The sequence below is a fragment of the Gallinula chloropus genome, assembly GCF_964237585.1.
Source record: "Gallinula chloropus genome assembly, chromosome: 3".
Lineage (NCBI taxonomy): Eukaryota > Metazoa > Chordata > Aves > Gruiformes > Rallidae > Gallinula > Gallinula chloropus.
The window spans coordinates 84274176-84293335 of NC_140087.1; positions in this window are offsets into that span (position 1 = coordinate 84274176).

Sequence of the window (19160 nt, forward strand, 5' to 3'; positions counted from 1 at the left end):
CTCTTCATTCTTAATGAAAAATTAAGTCATGACCATTAATTAGACTGCACAGAGAAGAATTTCCCTGCTGTTCCGGAGTTCTTAAGTGTGCTGCTGATGCCCAGCACATCATTGCTGATGCCACAAAGTGGTGCACCTGTTGCCAATAAAAACGCTTCATGCCTTGGTCTGAGCATTAGTGTTACCCAAGTAGAAGATTCATCTTCTGGGTCCACACTATCGTAGTCAGTAGAAGTTTGTAGCCTGCAGCAAGGTATCTAATGGTTTTGGAGGAACTGCTGACATTTATTAGTACTATTTCACTCTGTGCTCACAGCTGCTGTAAAACAGCAGTGTAAATAGTGTGGAACTTCTCTATTTTAACTTTAAAGGAGCATGTTTTTTCTCACAAGATGTTGTTTCTTTCAGCAAGAATTTGACTGAGACAGAGAATCTGCTCTCCTGTACCACATAAAAAGCTGTCAGAGAGTGCCAAGAGAAAGAGACAGTAAGAGCAGTAAGAGTTACTGCCTCTGGGAATTCTGGCCCTCAAAAATCACAGGCCTGTCCCAAATCTAGTGGAAACAGGATAATACTGTCCCAGGGTATTCATATTATTTTGCTGGGTTTAATAAAAAAATAAGAACCCTGAGTTCACATAGCAGCTGTGTATTTTCTTGATAAGATTCATTTATGGCAACATTTCTCCATCAGAGTTGTGTATTTGAGTCAGTTTTGAGAGGAAATGTTTTCTGAAGATCAGCACACAGCTTAAAGGTCTCTGGATATAGTGCTGTCTGATGATTCAGCATAACTCAGCAATTTATCTAATTCTGTGAAGTAACTCATTTTGACATTAGCAATCTATCCAGTTTAGCATATTGCAAACATACATAGAACGTAACTGAACTAGTCTGAAGATAATATATTAAAACATACCTTAAAATCTTTTTCAGACTAAAATTTTTCTTTGAAGTCAGAAACCAAATTCTTTCTTTGACTAATGCAGTATTATGATGACAACATCTAAGACGTTCCTAGATACATTACTTTCTCAGGATACATTAATATCTTTTATGGAAATATCCACATGGAACTCGGAAATAGCAGGCATACATTCCAATTTGGTATTTAGAAACTGTAAAACAATTTCTAGAGGTAAATATTTTTCACAGGAGGTAAAACTGATTTCAGCTGATTTGTCTCTGTTGCCAGGTCTTGAGTGCACTCTAGTCACCCTTTCCAGGATCACCTGAGCCTCTCCACACCCATACCCCTCCCTCCACTCCCCCAGCTCATTTGCCTGGGAGCTTCAGTTGAGTCTGCTTAGCATCTGCCTGGCTGCTGTAGAACTGTATTGTGATTGGTAAGGTCTGTGTTCCTCCTTGTGTTGTATTGGCTCCTTGCTGTTCTGGGATAGCCCTGCTTTTGCTGCTCTATGTATTGGTAGTTTAGATGCATCTGTAGTAAAAATCTAAAGAAGTTTACTGCAGCATTTGCTCATTGGTATGAGCAAAGTATGAAAGTATGAGTATGAAAGGCTTTCAGAAATATGGTATCTTGATAATGTAGCATGATTCCCATGAAAAATTCAGAATGGGTTTGTGTTGACAAGCTAAATATTCTTTACAAAGTTTTTCTGGCTTTGTTCAGTGTTGAAAGTGGCTGTAGTTCATGTTTTTCGTGAAGTGAGCTGTTCATTGGTGCTCTGCAACTAGAAGTAGGTTAGACCAGAGAGTAGGTAACAGGAGCTGTAAGCTCAGTGCCAGCCTATGCCAGAAGTTGTTAGATAGTGCAAATGTTTTTTGGTTTGGTTTTTTTTTTTTGGTTTTTTTTTTTTTTACTGATAGGCAAAATACACACCTCTTTATAGGTTTCTGTCTGGCGTTTTTATATGTCATGTTAGATGCCTCTTATACAGTCTGATCTGCGTAAGTGTTTGGGTTTGGAGCATTGTTGTACTTTTGAAGTGCGTTTCCAGGCTGCCCTCTTACTGCCTGTTGTTTTTGTTTGGTTTAGTTTGCCAGGTTTGTCACAGCTGAGCACCAAATACTAATCACTTCCTAAAAAGTTCCCAACCGACAACAGTTGGTCCTTGGGCTTACTTTGAACTGTGTGTGGGCTAGCTCAGGGTCACCAACCCAAAATGACTTCCAGCTAAAACTCTTGAACTGCATACATGGTTTTCTCAGCACTGTCTAATGATTTTATCTTACTGTATGAAATTAGTAAGTAATATAGCCTTAACTTTGCTTATAGTCTGCACTGTTAACATTACTGACAACACAGTAATAGTTAAGCTCCTTCAAAGTTGATAGAAACAGGACACTGCTTTTGACTTTTGTCTAACCAGAAAATGTATGCTCATAATTGCCTTAAAAGAAGAAAAATTGATCTAAGTTGGTTTAACTTCCACCCTGTCTCATACTCTAATCTAAAGAATGCAGGAATACATTGCCAGATGCTGGGGTATTGTTTTTATTGCAGAAGAAGAGTACGAAAAAAATCAGAAAACATGACTGCTGCAAATCCATGATAATAATAGTGGGGTTGGTTTTTTTTTTTAAATATAGCATCATAGCCTTAGAAGTTTTGTCTAACTTTTGGGGGAAGCCCTTGTCTGGCTTTGAGGTTGTAAAACTCTATACAAGTCTGAGATCCCTCTTGAATCTCTAACATCCTCAGCCAAGTGTCATATAAGCTAAGCAGAAAGACTTATCTTGCACATCAGCTAATTTCATTTTCTCTTCAGTTTTTAACACGTTAGGAAATACAGGCTTCAATTTCTCTTTAGAACTTCCATTTTAAAAGGTTACTCAATACTAGGATTACTGAACTGTTATCTAAGAGTATATGAAGAGTGAAACTAGAATAGATCTTGCAGCTGCCTAGCCTTGGAGTTTCCATAGTCTGCATAGTGCAAGGATGAATCTTCAAGGCAACTATCAGGGATGTGAGTCTGGGTCTTGGCTTTCTAGTCAATGGTTAGTACTGCACAGACAAAAGCACTGGTTCTGGGGGCGATTTGGAAGAGTTTGCACTTCTGATTTTCATTATCCGCATGTTCCAGTTGCCCTCAAGAGCTTCAGCTAATAGCACCATGTTGCTGATTGTAAATGCCAGGAAAAACAAAATAGACAATGCATTAGAGTGCTTCACAGAACCTGTGCTTTATGCTTCTGAAACAGAAAAATCAACTGGATATAAAAGAAAGGCATATTTCAGTGGAGATACAGATGGAAGTGTTTTGTACAGAACAAAGTCTGTCCTGTTTCATAGTTTTCAGATGTATAGAACTTGTAGCAAATCAGATATTGGAAGTATTACACAAATTACATATGCTAGAGAACATAACTTTATCCCATTTGCCAGCATGTGTTATCTCTCTTACAGGTGTAGAAGAGATTCCATGCTAACAATTAATGCTATAGCTGTGACAGCTCACAGGTGTGATTAAGCCACATGTTCAGGGTGACACAATAGTGTCAGGATGACTTTTCTGGAGACCTGAGCAAAGCTCAAAAATTACAAGCTCATATCACTGTTGCAACTGGACTCCCAAAAGCTTGCAGGTTTGATGGACACGGGTCAGTAAGCTTTCTAAGGGACTTTCCAGTGCTGTAAGGTAGTAGATGGAACTGGTGTTCCCATTTCTACTTTTCTTCTCATTTTTAATGTTAGGCATCTCAGTTTGTAAGTAGGAAAAAGCTATGCTGTTATCCTGCCCTGGCAAGGTTTCCTTGTGAGCCAACCTACTACAAAGGTAGGTGAACTATTTAATTCTACCATCACTGGAAAAGTGGCCACTGTGAAGGTGTTGCTACTCCACTCTTACTCCGATGTAACCATTTTATTGTCTGCTAAGGTGCCACCTAATCAGGCTATACCAGAGAGTCCATTCTGGAATAGAGGGGCAGATGAGGCTAGGAGCTGCTGGGAAGTATTTCCTTGAATATCTGAATGCAACTGCCTTGCCAGTAGGTGTGAGAACAGAAAAAGGCAGAATAAAGCTGAGCTGAGAGATGAAGAGTGGAGCCTTTTACAATTTACAAACAGACTAAATGATAGTAGCATATGTGGAGCTGCTTGTATTCCTACTTGGAGGGTAGATTGAGTGTAAAATTCCAGTGGATACATGGTTTTCATTAAGCTCCGTGTAACTTTTCAAAGATTTTTTTTTTTCAATGAAAGCACCATAAGTTATTTATTAAGTAGTTTAAATTTGTGGACTATTCAGGAGATGGGATTTTTACTTCTGCTTTAATGTTATGATTTTAAAAAATTTGGAAACTGTGCCTTTGTAGAACATTCATTATCAAGTGAGCTTGGGTGTAACTTTGTGGGTTACTTTCATAGAATCATAGGGGTTGGAAGGGACTTCAAGAGATCATCGGGTCCAACCCCCCTGCCAAAGCAGCTCCTTAGCTGCTTGCACAGATAGGCGTCCAGACGGGTCTTGAATATCTCCAGAGATGGAGACTCCACCACCCCCCTGGGCAGCCTGTCCCAGGGCTCCGTCGCCCTCACTGTGAAAAAGTTCTTCCACATGTTGGTGCGGAACTTTCTGTGCTCCAACTTGCAGCCATTGCCCCTTGTCCTGTCTCCACAGACCACTGAAAAGGGGCTGGCCATTTCCCCCTGCATTCCATGCTTAAGATATTTATAAACATTAATAAGGTCCCCCCTTAGTCTTCTTTTCTCCAGGCTGAACAGTCCCAGCTCACTCAGCCTTTCCACAAAGGGGAGATGCTCCAGGCCCTTAAACATCTTTGTAGCCCCTCTCTGGACTCTCTCCAGGAGATCCCTGTCTTTTTTTATACCAGAGAGCCCAGAACTGGACACAATACTCCAGGTGGGGCTTGTCCAGGGCAGAATAGGGGGGGACGATCACCTCCTTTGACCTGTTGGCCCCACTCCTCTGGATGCACCCCAGGATCCCATTGGCTCTCTTAACCACCAGGGCACACTGCTGGCTCATGGCCAACCTGTCATCAACCAGGACCCCCAGGTCCTTCTAAACAGAGCTCTTCTCCAGCAGGTCATCCCCCAGCCTGTACTGATACAAGTGGTTATTCCTTCCCAGGTGCGAGACTCTACGCTTGCTTTTGTTGAATCGCATCTGGTTTCTCCCTGCCCAGCTCTCCAGCCTGTCCAGGTCTCTCTGGATGGCAGCGCAGTGTTCCTGCCTGTCAGCCACTCCTCCCAGCTTTGTATCATCAGCGTACTTGCTGAGGGTGGATGCTATTCCCTCATCAAGGTCGTCAGTGAAGATAGTAAACAGGACTGGACCCAACACTGAGCCCTGGGGAACACCGCTAGTCACAGGTCTCCAGCCAGACTCTGCTCCACTGATCACCACCCTCTGAGCTCGGTCCGACAGCCAATTTTCAACCCACCTCACTGTCCACTCATCTATCCCATGCTCTCTCAGCTTTGCTATTAGGATGTCATGGGAGACGGTATTTTAGAACTGTATCATGGATTACCTCACAGTAAAACTCAAAGCTGGTAGCTGTGCTGTCATTGCGTACCCACTGGATGTTCTACTCATGCTTTTTTTAACCTTGTAAAACTTCCTAAGTATGGCAAGGGGATAAAGCTTCTAAATACTCTTTACAAAGGTGTGAACAAGCAGGCTATTTAGATTTTGTAGAAAACAAAGACAGGAAATAAAGTGAAACGGGTGGCACCAATCAGTGATTTCAAATTGTTTAACAATGGAAGACAGTGTGAAGTTCTTGGTGCATGAAAGGGTTTTTTTGCTCTGAGTTTTTCTTTCTAGACCTAGTTCTACTTTCTTGAGGGGTAGGAGTCTGAAAGCCACTCTGCTTTTCAGCTGAAGGGATTGGAGGTCAGCAACTAGTCTTTGTTTTCAGTAGCCTGCAGGTAGAATGGCTGATCAGACAGTCTTAGAGACAAACTGCTGTTCCGAACGTGAAGAGGCTTTGAGGATCTTGCAAGACTTATAATTCCTTCCCTCTTTGTTGTTGGCTGTGAGTTGGGGGGATACTGTTTTGAGAATTGAGGCTTTTTTGGGGAGGGGACAGATGCTTATGATGTTTTCTTATTCCATTCCTAATACTGAGATACTGCTGCACCCAAGGCTTCTCAAGGTTTTATGGGGTTTGCATATTACCATAGTGGCTGGCAAGTATTTCCCTGAATATCTTTGAGGCTCATGGAGTGAAGCTAATCCATCCTTTTGCACTTCTTGCAGAAATCCTGGCAGGACTCTAGACTATGAGAAGAGCTGGATGGAGGACAAGGGTTTGGGGGGAGGTTAGAAATTGCATTTGAGACTCTGCTGGGAGCCTTAATACCAGTAATGTGTTCAGTGTGATAAAGTAGAAAAAGTGAGTGTTTGGGAAAGCTGACAAGAGATCAGCAAGATATGTTTTGGTGTTACAGATCAGAAGACTCCTTCCTGATACTTTACTTGGCTGGACAGGCCTGGCTTACTATTTTAGAGCAAACAATAAAACATTGTATTGCCAAGAGCTGTAATAGAGCACTTCCTGTACTTAAAACTCAATTTTACATTCCCTGCAGAAATACACATGGTTTTCAGTGAAATAAATAGAGTTTAGCATGTTTGGGATTAATATTATTGGTTCCTTGCTGTTTGTATGCATTTTTGTGCCAGAATAATTTTCTTTGAGCAAAATGTGTCTTGAAAGTTTTTGTACAGATGAAACACAATACTCTTTATTTGGACAATTCCTCCAAAAGACCTCATGTGGTGTACTGTATACTAATCTGTAATATGATGGAGTGATTCAAACTGACCCTCTCAAAATGTTTAGCTCCTTGCTATATACCCAGTGAATATTTTCTGTGGTAGAATTGTCAGTTGTAAATGCTGTATGCCAAAGGAGATAACGCATGGGAAAGAGAAACGTTTCCAGAGTGGTAGACTCTGCAGCTGAACTGACATGAAAGGATGGTACAGTGGCTGAGTAAGTCATTGAGCAAAAGGTACTCTTTAATCCTGAAGACACTGGGGTGATGTTTTTTGTGCCAGTCCTTCAGTGCATTCACCACTGAATACACAAGTGAGGAGGTTACACAAGTGAGGAGGTTTGATGCTACAAAGTCAGGTCAGGGAGCTCAAAAAGATATGGTGATAGCTTGTGACATGTTGAATGATATTTTGGTTGATTAGGAGCAGATGACTTCATGTACCTGGCAAGACTGATCCTAAAGAATCCTTTGTAGTCACCTCTTCTGTATGCCTGATTAGAAAAGGAAAAATTTGCATCTATCCAATATGCTACTCTCTGATTTTTTTTTTTAAGGTGCATCTTGAGTCAGCATCATGCAGTGTGATGCTAATGGCATACAGCAAGGGCAGTTGTAATGAGTCACAAGATAAATGCCAACAAGCCGAGGTCTCAACTGCAGGACTGGATCTTTGTGTGTGCACAGAAATTGATAGCTGGCAGATAAAAGGTCTGAAAGATTTTTTTGGTCAGCTTCAGCCCATTGTTTTCCCTTCAGGGCTCAGCCAGTCCCTTGCATAACACTCTTTTGATATTTGAATCTAATACCAGTCCTATAAGTAAGTACTCAAAGGATGGTGAAGCTCTAATCATTACACCAGATCACATAAGCAAACTGTGTAGCTTTGTGAAAAGGCAAGCTGTGTGGTGAAGCACCTGGAGGACTGCAAAATAGTATATAGCTCTGAGGCATCAATATGAAACTTATACCCACTTACTATGCCATTAGAGAACTGCTTTTGAAAGAAGTAGATGTGTAATATCTTGGCAGTTGCTGCAAACCACTATATGCATTGTATGGATGCAGATACTTCATTAAGTAGTAACTGAGCTCAGTACAATTAATTGGTTCCATTCCCCTATGTGGGCACACCCTGTAACAACAGCAATGCTTAATTTTAAAATCAGCAGTTCTCTGACTAAATTTTATACACATGATGCTTTCAGAATTTTTCATGTGCTCATAGCAAAAACAGACTGTTTGGGATCTTTTCCTGTTTTAGAGAGAACATTGCTTTTGTGAGGCTCGCATTTTAGGGTGCTCTTAAATTTTGAAAAAAAAAATGTTTTTAAAGTGTTTTCTATCAACTTTAGATCTCATATTTCATAGTGTGGCAAATGTTCTAAGTGGGGGAAAAAAATATTGTTCTCAATGATCGTTTCCCACATTCCTCTAATGGTGTCTGTAGGTAGTTGCTTGGCAGTGTGATAACAGCTTGTGTACATGTGCTGAGATGTGCCTGAACAGACTCACTTAGTAGAAATTTAGCTGTAATAGTAGAGGCTATGCAAAACCACTAGGGGCTCTCAGTAAACATGTGGCAATGAATCCAGAGCTACTATAGCTTTGCTCCTAAACTTTAATAGCTTCATTGGTTTCTAGCTTGGACAGAGCTTTGAGCTGCAGGCACACTTGACTCAGGATACATCTGTCTGCAGATTTCAAATGAGTATCTTATTAGCAGGCCAAAGTAAAAGGTATATAGGATTTCTTATGTTATTTACTCAAAGTATTGGGATCACAGAAGGTTGAGTCTGGGAACTCTGTCTACTCTAATGGTCCCACAAATATCATCCTCAATACAAAACTGCAGAATTTGTCTTATAATTGGATACAACAATTTAATTATGCATTTATAGGTAGAGCAAAAATTACAGGCAGGTTTGGAATCTACGAGACTTGTTTGCCTGCATACTAGCCGAAGAAGATCTGCAGGAATATCATAAATGTGCAGGACTTTCTGGGGCCTTAATTGTAGGTAAAAGTACCGTGCTTGTGACCCTTAAAACCGACCAGTCGTGCTCCAGCCGCCTACCCCTCCGCATACAAACCAGTCCCCTCGAGGGGGCACTGTTGGTTTAAGCACAGTACCGAGAAGGTGCCGTTTCAGCTACTTCTGGCTTTGGAAGCTTAAACAGCTCCAAGAATGACTTGTAAGTCTCAGTTAGTCTTCCGTAAGGTAAAGGATATTCAATTCTGTAATTCTGGTGTTAAGTAAATCTAGTTATATAATACCTACAGCCAAAATTTTTACATTCACTTAAAATAAGATCATGTTAGGAATGAAGGTGCATTGTTTAGAAAATTGGTATTTACTTCTCTGTTTCAGTGTCTGTCTTATTCCTTCTGCAGCCACTATTTTTTTGGTGTAAAAGCGGGGGGGGGGGGGGGTTGGGGGAGGGAATCAACTGTGCCTATGCATAACACCATGGGTTTCCTGCTGTTACAGACTAGGATACAGAAACTGATTAGATTCATAGCGACAGGGAAAGATATGATACTCCTGGCAAGAATCTATTTGGTAATTTAGAGGAAGCTTCCTGGTGTCCCTTTCCCATGATAACTGAGTTGCAATTTATTTCTAAATCACTATGCTATTAAGCTACTCTTACTACCTCTTGAACAGTTGGATTTCTCTTTGTTATTGTTGTTATTAAGCACTGGGATAAATATTAGTTCTTGAAAGACACATAAATATGATACCTACTGTAACAATGTCACCGTAAAGCAGCCCAAGAAAAACTGGCTGTAGGGAAAGAAAATGGCATTTAAATGCTACTTTTAGTTTTTTATCCTTGTCTTGCTGCAAGAGCATTTAGTAGGTAAAACTGAACTGTGCCTTGGGCCCTTGAGTGAGGAATTCCTTCAAAGAAACAAGCCTTGTATTCTTCACAAGAAGGATTAGCAGTTCCTAAATGCCTGACTAATTTCTTAAACACAGTCCCTGTTGCTATAAAGGAAACTACAGTTCTGCTAATGCTTCACTGTTCCATGCTTCCACTTAACTGCACCAAAACAAGACAGAAGCAGTAAAAGAACTAGACAGAGCAAAAGATCTGAGCTCAAGGGGACAGTTACGAAGTCAAGTCAGTCTGAATCATTTGTAACATGTATGTTTGCTCAGTGTAGAAGGATCAGCTCTGTAATGTTTAAAAAAAAAAAAAAAAACCAAAAACAAACCCTCACAATCTGGAAGTGTGAAAGTCATCTTTTTAATGGAACTGTGGACAAAAAGTGTGATGTACCAAAGGTTCACATGCTGAATTTGAGTCAGAGGTTACTTGTTGGCTATTGCCACTGTTAGTACGCATGCCCTCTGCAGCAGCTTCTGCTTCTCTGCCAGCTGCTATCCTCTCTGCTATACTCCACATACATCACCCCAGGATGAAAGCACCAGCTCCAGCAGAGAGCTCATCTGAGCCAGACCTCTTGATACTTTCAGATAATGATGATTAGTAGTGCCAACACCCCTTTTGGGTGACTGTCAGCCCGAACTATAGCCCAAAATTGGCTATCCTCATTTGTTAATTAATTTTGTTTGTAAAGTACTCCTCTGAGGGAGAGGGAATAAATGTTACCATTAAGGACTTAAATAGGCTTTCAGATGAAATACCATAACCAGCTGCAGGTCAGCAACAAACCATTCTTTGTTAAGGTGTTTTCCTTCTACAGAGATACAGATTTAACAAGCTGAATAATCTCATCTTTTTAAGGTAGACTGTTAAGGTGGACTATTTCTGTGATCAAAGATCTTAAAGGTCATTGTAGCAGAAAGGAATTGTAAGGAAAAAATTTGAATTATTATTTTAGTATAGATTTTCTGAAAAACTCTGTGAAAACAGTTATATTATTCTTCTAGTTACAGTTGGTATTTTATACATTTTTGACCTGTTACTTTTAAGTTACAATCTTAAACAAAAAAAAAAAGAAAAATATCTTTTCTGGTCCTCACAAGAACCATCAAGCTGGAATCAATACTGGGACACATAGAAATCAGAATTTTACTCTTACCCAGGTTTTTTTTTTTTAAATCAAAATAGTATGGGCAGATTACTTAATATTTTAAAATAGTAATGTGTTAAATTGCTCCATAATAGATTAAAAATTTAAAAAAAAAGCCAAACACAAAGCAAAACAAACCACCAAACCCTGACATCTCAGTTTAAGCCTGAAATTACAGGGAAAAATTACCCTCTTGCCATACCATCTGTAAATCACCAGCACGCTATGCTATACCCTTAACTTAGATCATCTCAGAAATTTTGTTACATAGCATGTCAAAATCATAAAGAACTTTAATATTCTATGAGGAAAAAAAAGATGGCATTTAAAGATATATAAAGCTGTTGAGAAGAATCCACCCAAGGAAGATATTTAGACACTGGAAAGGAATGTGCAGGAAACAGCCAATGATATGACAGTCTTTCAGAAAAGCCTGAACAAAATGACCAAATATATCACTGTAGGTTTTAGCAGAAGAAAAAACAGCTCTCAGAAAATTCCTTGAATAAAAAACTGTAATAAAATGGGCTACGTTTAGGTAAAAATGGCAAGATAATAAGAGGATATACTGGAGCATTGTATTTGTTAATACATGATAGTGGTCACTGTTCTAATTGCTTCTACTTACGCTAAATAGAAGCAATGATGTTAAGGGCAGCTGTCACACTGACTGTATGACTGTAATGGGGACCTGGGAGTTCCTTCTCACCATCACTTCTAACAGACCCTAGAAAATAACCTAGGTATTGTTACTACACACCATTAGCTCATTCAGGAGATGTAATAGAAGTGAAAATGCTGCGAACGTGCTGGTAACTGCATGCTATTGAAAACAGCTCCAGCATTTATTGTGATTCACTAAACCTGCTCTAAATCAATGCTTTGGAATTTTAAAGCTCCTTTACAAACCTTTATGGCATATTTTCCAGAGTTGAACTGGAATATGTAAGAATCCCAATTTGGTGTTCATCTCCAATTAAATTGAGTTCACAATTAAACTGGTATTCTGTGAATCAAACCATCTGGAGGTAAGCAAAGGGACTTCACAATTAACAGTGGCCCCTGAAGTGAGTGTGAATGAGTAGGCTGTTCCCAGTTTTAGGTGGCTCATGATCCACACCCTTACAAGAAGCTTAATCAGGAATACTATCTTGTAAGTGTGATTACCATTTTTATTCAGTGTTAGTTATTTTTTCTTGACCTTTAGTTTTTTCTATTAATTAGTTCAAGTGTTTTAATACCAGTCTTTTTAATGTAATGATGTAAAATAGTAAGTTTTCTTGCTCTACAAACTTGCTGAAGGATTTTTCCAAAGGCAAAATATTTTGTAAAAGCTTTTGTTTCCCTAGTATTTCACAGTCAGGTAAACGTTTTTCAGATGTAAATAATTTGACAAATAACCCAGGGTAAAATCAGATAAGCAAATAAACAGATCCCCTCCTGAGGGGGAGGGAGCTCAGAAGAAGAGATTTGAACAGAAATTATTCTATTACAATTATATTCTTTAGTGCTGGATACATTTCATTCTTCTCATGGGCATAACTCAGTGCACTTATGCAAACTGAAATCTCAAACACAGAAATGTACTCCATCCAGTTTATTATTTACTGACCTTGGGAAGATCCTAAACACCATCTCCAGCTGGTGAGGAATGCCTCTTTAATGAGACATGCTAATATCAAAGGTGATCCAGGGCTCTATGTGAAATGGAAGCTAATAACCTCTGCTGAGCTGATAAATATGGGTTTCATGCCAGCACCACACAAGCTCCTGGGGTCAAGTGATATCAAAACTGCAAAAACATGGATGAAAGTAGGGTCACCAGCAAGAGTCTGTTGGCAAAGGATGCGCAGACAATTACCAGTGACATGGTATGGTGTGAAGCAAAGCAAACTTAATTTCTTAATAAATGAAAACGAGGCAACTGGAGTTTGTAAAGGTAAGCAAGTCTTTCACAGGGGATACAAAACCCCTTCTGTTAAGATGAATGGTGAACGTGCTCTATACTAAAGGACAAAGCTGCAGAAAATCAGCTCAACTTTTCTGTACATCAGTGATACAAGATGGCATAGCCCTGTTCATGCAATTAGTGTCTTGCTTTTCCAGCCACCTATCTGCACGTATACATATAGCTGTAATTGCTAACAATTAGCAGATGGGGCTGCACTTTGCTCTTTGTCAGAGGAAATGCGTAGTGTGTCCTATAATTCATCTTTCTAACCCAGTTCATAAGAAACACCACTCATACTGGCAGGAACTTGTTTGACAGAAGGCACGGCAGCAAGAGCTTTTGCTCTGTCTCACTCCACTGGCCACAGCAGAAGTTAGTACCAAAGCTATTGCCCTACATAACTGCTGTTCTTGCTGTAAGGTTTAAGGCTTGCTTTGTTGGAAAGAAAACAAAAAACCACCACCCCAGTAAACCAATTTATTTTCTTTGTATGCCACAAATAACAAAGGGGAGTTCATTGACATTAGTAGACAGTCTTGTAGTTAGCAGATTAAAGTCAGAAACATGTGTTTTACTGGCTAAGCAGGAAAAGATCCAAATTAATTTAATACTAAGTTCAAATTTCTGTTTTTATAAAGGCAGTACTTGTCTGACATTCTCTTAGGAGTCTAAGCCTACAGAAATGTTTAGGAATGGCTATTACATTTAAAAATCAAGCTAGATACTTTGCTGCTGATTTTTTATCACATCAGCTGACTTACCACAGTAACATCCTTCCTGTCAGTCCAACTGATTGAAAAGAAACAAAAAGCTGTAAGCACCTCCCTCTTCAGCTAAATAGCAGCATTAAATAGAATGCTTTCACCAAGTGTTTTACTGTGATACAGTAGGAATTAAAACGTGGCTCGCTGTTGCAGTGCTACCCTGTCAATATACTGCATTGACTCCTCTTGAGTTTAAGATGTATTTAAAAAAACCCACATAATTAAGTACTTTAAGTTAGAACTTATAATCAAGCCATTGTGCATTTTTAACAACAAGAAATATTATTGGAAGGCACTGCTAGGTTTGTGTGAATCTGTTACTTTGTGCTTTAATTGTAATTCAGTCAAGAATGGCTAAAAAAGAATCAGACTGATGTTGGTAGGTTAAGCTGGAGGTAGGTACCTATACTTGCAAATAGACTTCTGCTTGTCATGAAATATTGATGCTGATGCAGAGAACTGTTCTAGACCACAGATACCCACACAGGATATTCCTCACCTGCCTTCTCTATACTTGCTGCTTGGTGCGATTGGACATGGACTGTAAAATGTCTGGGATCTATAAAAACCACCAACCTTAAATGGACAACAGACACTTTTCCCCAAGTGTCTACTGTTTTTTTCTTTGTTTTTCACTCAAAATACTCTTACACTGAGGTTACTTACAGTTCTTGCTCACAAAGTTCCTGTCAAGTTGATGGAAAATTCTGGACATCGGAGCAGATGCAGTAGCAGGGGAGAAATCTTCAAGAATTGTTGTGGAATTTCCACTTCATTATTCATGTTGCAGAAGGAGTGACCCTTCTTTCCACTCCTGTGGAACATGAAGTCATTGTTAGTCTACAATACTGGTGGGACCTTGGGGAATTCCTACCCATACTTCAAAAGATTCAAGCCCTATCTGCCCTTACTCTTCTCTTTATTGCCCCATCTATTCCTAAAGCCTTGGTTTTACAGGGAAACAGGTTTCTCTGGGAACAAGCTTAGGACAAGGAAGGTGACTGTCCTTGTCGTTAACTTGCAGTTTTCACTAGCCATTGTCCTGCCAAGTCAACCCATATTCAGAAAATTCAAGTTTTGACTGCACTTTCATAACCCTGCTGTGGATCCCAAGCATCCACAGTTGGTTTCTGGTTTGCCATCTTCTGAAGCTTCATCAGGCCAGGCAAAGGTCTAGCAACCTGGCAGTGCAGATCGGTAGGCAAAATCTGCTGCAGAGCTGTCTCTGCCACCTCTTTCCTTTGCTTCTATTGCAGAGGAAGAGAAAAACCACGGTCTCTTGCATCAGCTAAAGATGGGTAGATTGTTTATGCATTCCTCCCAAAACAGTCCCCTCCCTTGTCTCACTGTGGGCAGGGCTGACCAGAAATCTGACAAATTCTGAGGTAAATGGGGCTGTACACAGTTACACTTTCCTGCTGTCTCCAGACTGAAGGCATCGCTTTGTGTTCTAGTGTCAACTTCTAGTTTGCAATAGACATGGGGAAGTATGTTGTGAAAAAAGTTAAAGTGAGATCACCAAGTAATTCTGTAACTTGTAGACCTGGGTTCTAGGCACAAAGGGTTTATAATTTCCATGTCTCCTGGGTAGAATCTTTGTGGTACCAAAGGAGATGCAATAGAAATGAGGTGGGGATGCTTCACACATAGAGCAAACAAATAACAAAGTTAATGTCTAAATATGTGTTTTGAGTAGTAGTAGGCCACATGCTGTATTAAATACTGACAGGACTGCTCTAGAGAATAAAGATGTGAAAGAACAAGAGTATTCCCTATGTGTTCAGACTTAAGATAGTATAGTAGATTTAGATTAGATATTAAGAATATAGAAGGGTGGGCAAGCCCTGGCACAGTGCGCCCAGAGAAGCTGGGCTGCCCCTGGATCCCTGGCAGGCTTCAAGGCCAGCCTGGATGGGGCTTTGGGCACCCCAGGCTAGTGGAAGGTGTCCCTCTGGTAACAGAGGAATTGGTGCTGGTTTAGGCATACACTTCACTTGACAGCTGAGAATCCAGGTGTTCCACTATGGGGGCAGAGGAGTGTAGAGAGGATTTCAGTCAGCTCACGCTGAGACATGAGCAATTACCTGCTACCAACCTTCTCTTTTTCTGGGTCACTTCACTCAGGTTGCCAATTTCATCAGTTGGCACTGAACTGCAGTAGCAAAGTTCCTGGATTTACCACTGTCATCAACTTGCTTTTATGAGTCTTTCCAAGTGAAAAGTGCTAAAACATTGCAGCCAAGTATACCACAAGCTACAGGTTATAGTGCCTTGGCACTTGAAATAGAGCTGTTGACTTCCAATTATTTAATAGATCACTACTCCCAAAGACTCCTTTACTGCTACAGTAAAAAATGGAAGCCTTCTGTTTTCAGTTTGGCATCAGAAAAACAACTCAAAAAATCAACAGTTTCTTTCTACCTTTTAATTCATTTTGAGGGAAATCTGTCAAGGGTTTAGCAATGAAAGGTTGCCAGCTTTCTGTCCTATGCCAAATCACCTCACCTCTCTAAGACGACTGCCATTCAAAGAAATAGTTTGCACTGCTCAGCACCTGAACAAGTGAGCAAACTGGTTGAGGAAAACCATGACCGAACAAACCTGGCTACAACAGGAGGTACCATGTATTAGTATCCTGCCAGTGCCTACGTAATGAATGCAAGAGGCAACTGAACAATCTCAAGTTGTTTCTAGCTGCTACTCCACTGCAAATAGTGGAATTCAGCAACTCATTCTGGCTGATGTCTGTGTATACCTGAAAATGAGGTAAATATTCTTACACGTGGTTTGACAAAGTGTAAGCTACAGAAACTACAGAGCTTCTTCACAGCTTCTTAGGGCCTTTAGTCTTAAAAAAAAACCCCAAAAAACAACAAACAAAACCAATATCAAAACAAAAATAAAAGCCCAACTTGGGTAACTATTGCTGAAGAGCTTTTCTGAAGTTTTCTCTTGTACTAATCTCCAGTTGTAAAAATGAACTGTAAATACTCTGAGATAAAACAGCCTATAATGCATGTCATAAAGATAGGGTATAGCTTTTATCTAAACTATAATGGTCTTTCGGCAGGAACAGTGACCAGCAGCAATGCCAAGAATACATGCAAACTGGATGGCATGGATAAACATAAAAAAAAATCTAAAACTGCTTAATGAAATTCTTATCTCAAGGTTATGAAATGCCAGTGTTCAGAATTTTTCAGGACCTCAGGATCCAGCTGCTGTTAGTAACACGAGTACTACATGGGTTATCAACTACTTCTAGCCTGTCACAAATTCCTAGAAATTGCTTTATGCCAAAGTCATTACTGCCTAATTAGAGCCCACAAGAAACGAACTGATGAGCCAGGGAAGTTCCATAGTATTGCATGCACAATCGCATACTATATACAGTTGCCAGATACAGGGAGCTTTGCAGTTGGTCAGTTAGGCTTCTACACAAAATGCCTTTGTAGTTGTGTTTAAAAGGGCTGGTAGTTTATTGGCAGTTATTTCACTCATGGATCACCAGATTCTTATTCAGATCCAGGACTGCAGATTTTTCTTTCGCGCTTCCTTATTTCTTTTGTTTCTCAGGAGGACTGTGAGTTGACTCTAAAGGCCTGGTTTGGGAGAGAAAGATCTGATTTTTGCTGAAAACATGTTAATTGTGAGAATCATTTAATTCTGCATCTTTGCTTAAAAAAAGAACCCCTGGAATACAAATTACATACTAATACCCCAAGGTCCATAATTTATTTTTCTGATCTTTTACTTAGACATGTGTGTAAGGGCAAAGATCATGATTGTAATTATGTTTTTAAAAAAATCTTGGACCGTTAGGACAAATACTCTATCTGGTATATGGGCTGTTAAAAACCCCAACCCAACCAATATTATCTGTTCAGCTGTTACTGTGATGTGTTTCAAAAGGACTTACTTTCTGTCACTTTTACTGCACTGTTTTGTGGTGGGTGGGTGGTTTCTTTTTTACACTCTGTGTAAAAACTAAATGGAACAAGCGCTGCTGCAAATTTAACTTGTACTATGTGGAAGAGAAGCTGGGTTTAGTTTGAGATTTTGTAAAAGGCTTTGTTAATAAACTACATAATTTGTTAAGCAGATACGGTACCCTATGTTAATGCAGTATTGAGATTTGAGGCACAAGTGGCTAGATAGCTTCAGGACAATAGCTTAGGCAGTCAAATCGCTTGTCACCGTTTGCTTTTCTGCAACCAGGTCGCCTCCATCCCCGAGCTCCCCCTTTTCAGGGTAAATCTCTACAGAAAGCTGGATTTTGTGTTAACGTGGGTTAACGTCTGGATTTCACCTCCTCAGGAAAAAAGCCCTCCCCTCCTCCTCCCGCCCCCGGAACGGCGGGACTCTGAGCTCGGGGTGCGGAGCGTGCGATTAAGCGCCCATTTTCCTCCTCAAGGGCGTTAGCGAATCCCCTTCCTCACTCCCCCTTCACACCCCTCCCTTTCTTCCCCCATGACCATTTTTTTTCCTCACAGGCACTCCCCCCCCCAAAAAGGACAATCGAAGAGCATCTCCCTCGCACATCCCGGGGGCCTGGGGGGGGGGGGGGCAGACCTGAGTGGGCCAGGCCCCACGCCGCTTCTCCTCCTCCTCCTGCGGGCAGAGCCCGCCCGCTTCGCTCGCTCGCTCGGTCTCCCGCCCGCCTCAGCCGTTCCCCTCACGCAACGCGGGCGTTGGGCTCGCGACCCCCCGCCGCAGAACCCGTGAGCGCGCCCGGGGCCGATGCGCGCGGCAGGCGCGAGTCCTGCAGCGGTTCTTCGCGGCCCCGCCTCTTTCTAAATGCGCCGCCATCCCCGGGAGGGGAGGGGAGCAGAGAGAGGGACCTGAGCTGGCGGAGGGATAACCGGCTTCCGCGCACAGAGATCCGAGCGGAGGGATCCATACGCTGGAACCGCCCGTCAGGGAGAGAGGGAGGGGGCGAGTGATGCGGCGCGGCACGGCTGGCTGAGGCGAGGTGGCCGTTATTCCGGGGAGGGGGTGGGAAGCAGGGCTGGTGCCGCGGGAGCCTGCGGCGGCAGAGGGGTGGTAGCGGAGCGGCAGGCCGACAGCTGGAGCCGGGCGTTAGACTAGGAACGGGGACGAGGGGCTTCGGGAGCGGGGGAGCGGCAAAGCGCCGGTGAGGTGGAGGGGGCTGAGGGGAGGGAACGGGACGAGGGGAGCGGCCAGCGCGGGGGAAGGGCGAGGTTGTGGGGTGAGGCGGCGTGTGCCGGTCCTGTCCCTGTGTTGCGTTGTAGTTTAGTGGAAAAGGGAAGGGGTTAGAAAAGGGAACTGATTTAAAATAGCTTCTCATCCCTGCCGGGGTGCTGGTTCCCTCTCTGCGGGCTGTCTGTGCCATTGCGGGAGCGGGGGGCGCGGGGGGGATTCTCTTGTGTGCGGCAGAAGCCTGGGTGGCTGAGCTCAGCCCCTCTTCGCCTCCCCTCGCCTGGGGGTTTTCTTTTTGTGGGGAGGGGGCAGGATGAGCTTGCAGAGTTTTGCTGGTGTATCTTCTTCCTTTTCGAGGAGCTGCTGAAGCTGATTTTTTTCCCCCTTTTTCTTTTTTTGTCTGATGCAGAATCCCAGTAGCTAGGCAGCCTCCCTCTTTTCTTCCCTTCCTTCCTTCCTTCTACCCCTTCGGTATGTAGGAAGGAAGAGGCATCAATGGAAAGGCTGAAATACGCGTAGATGGA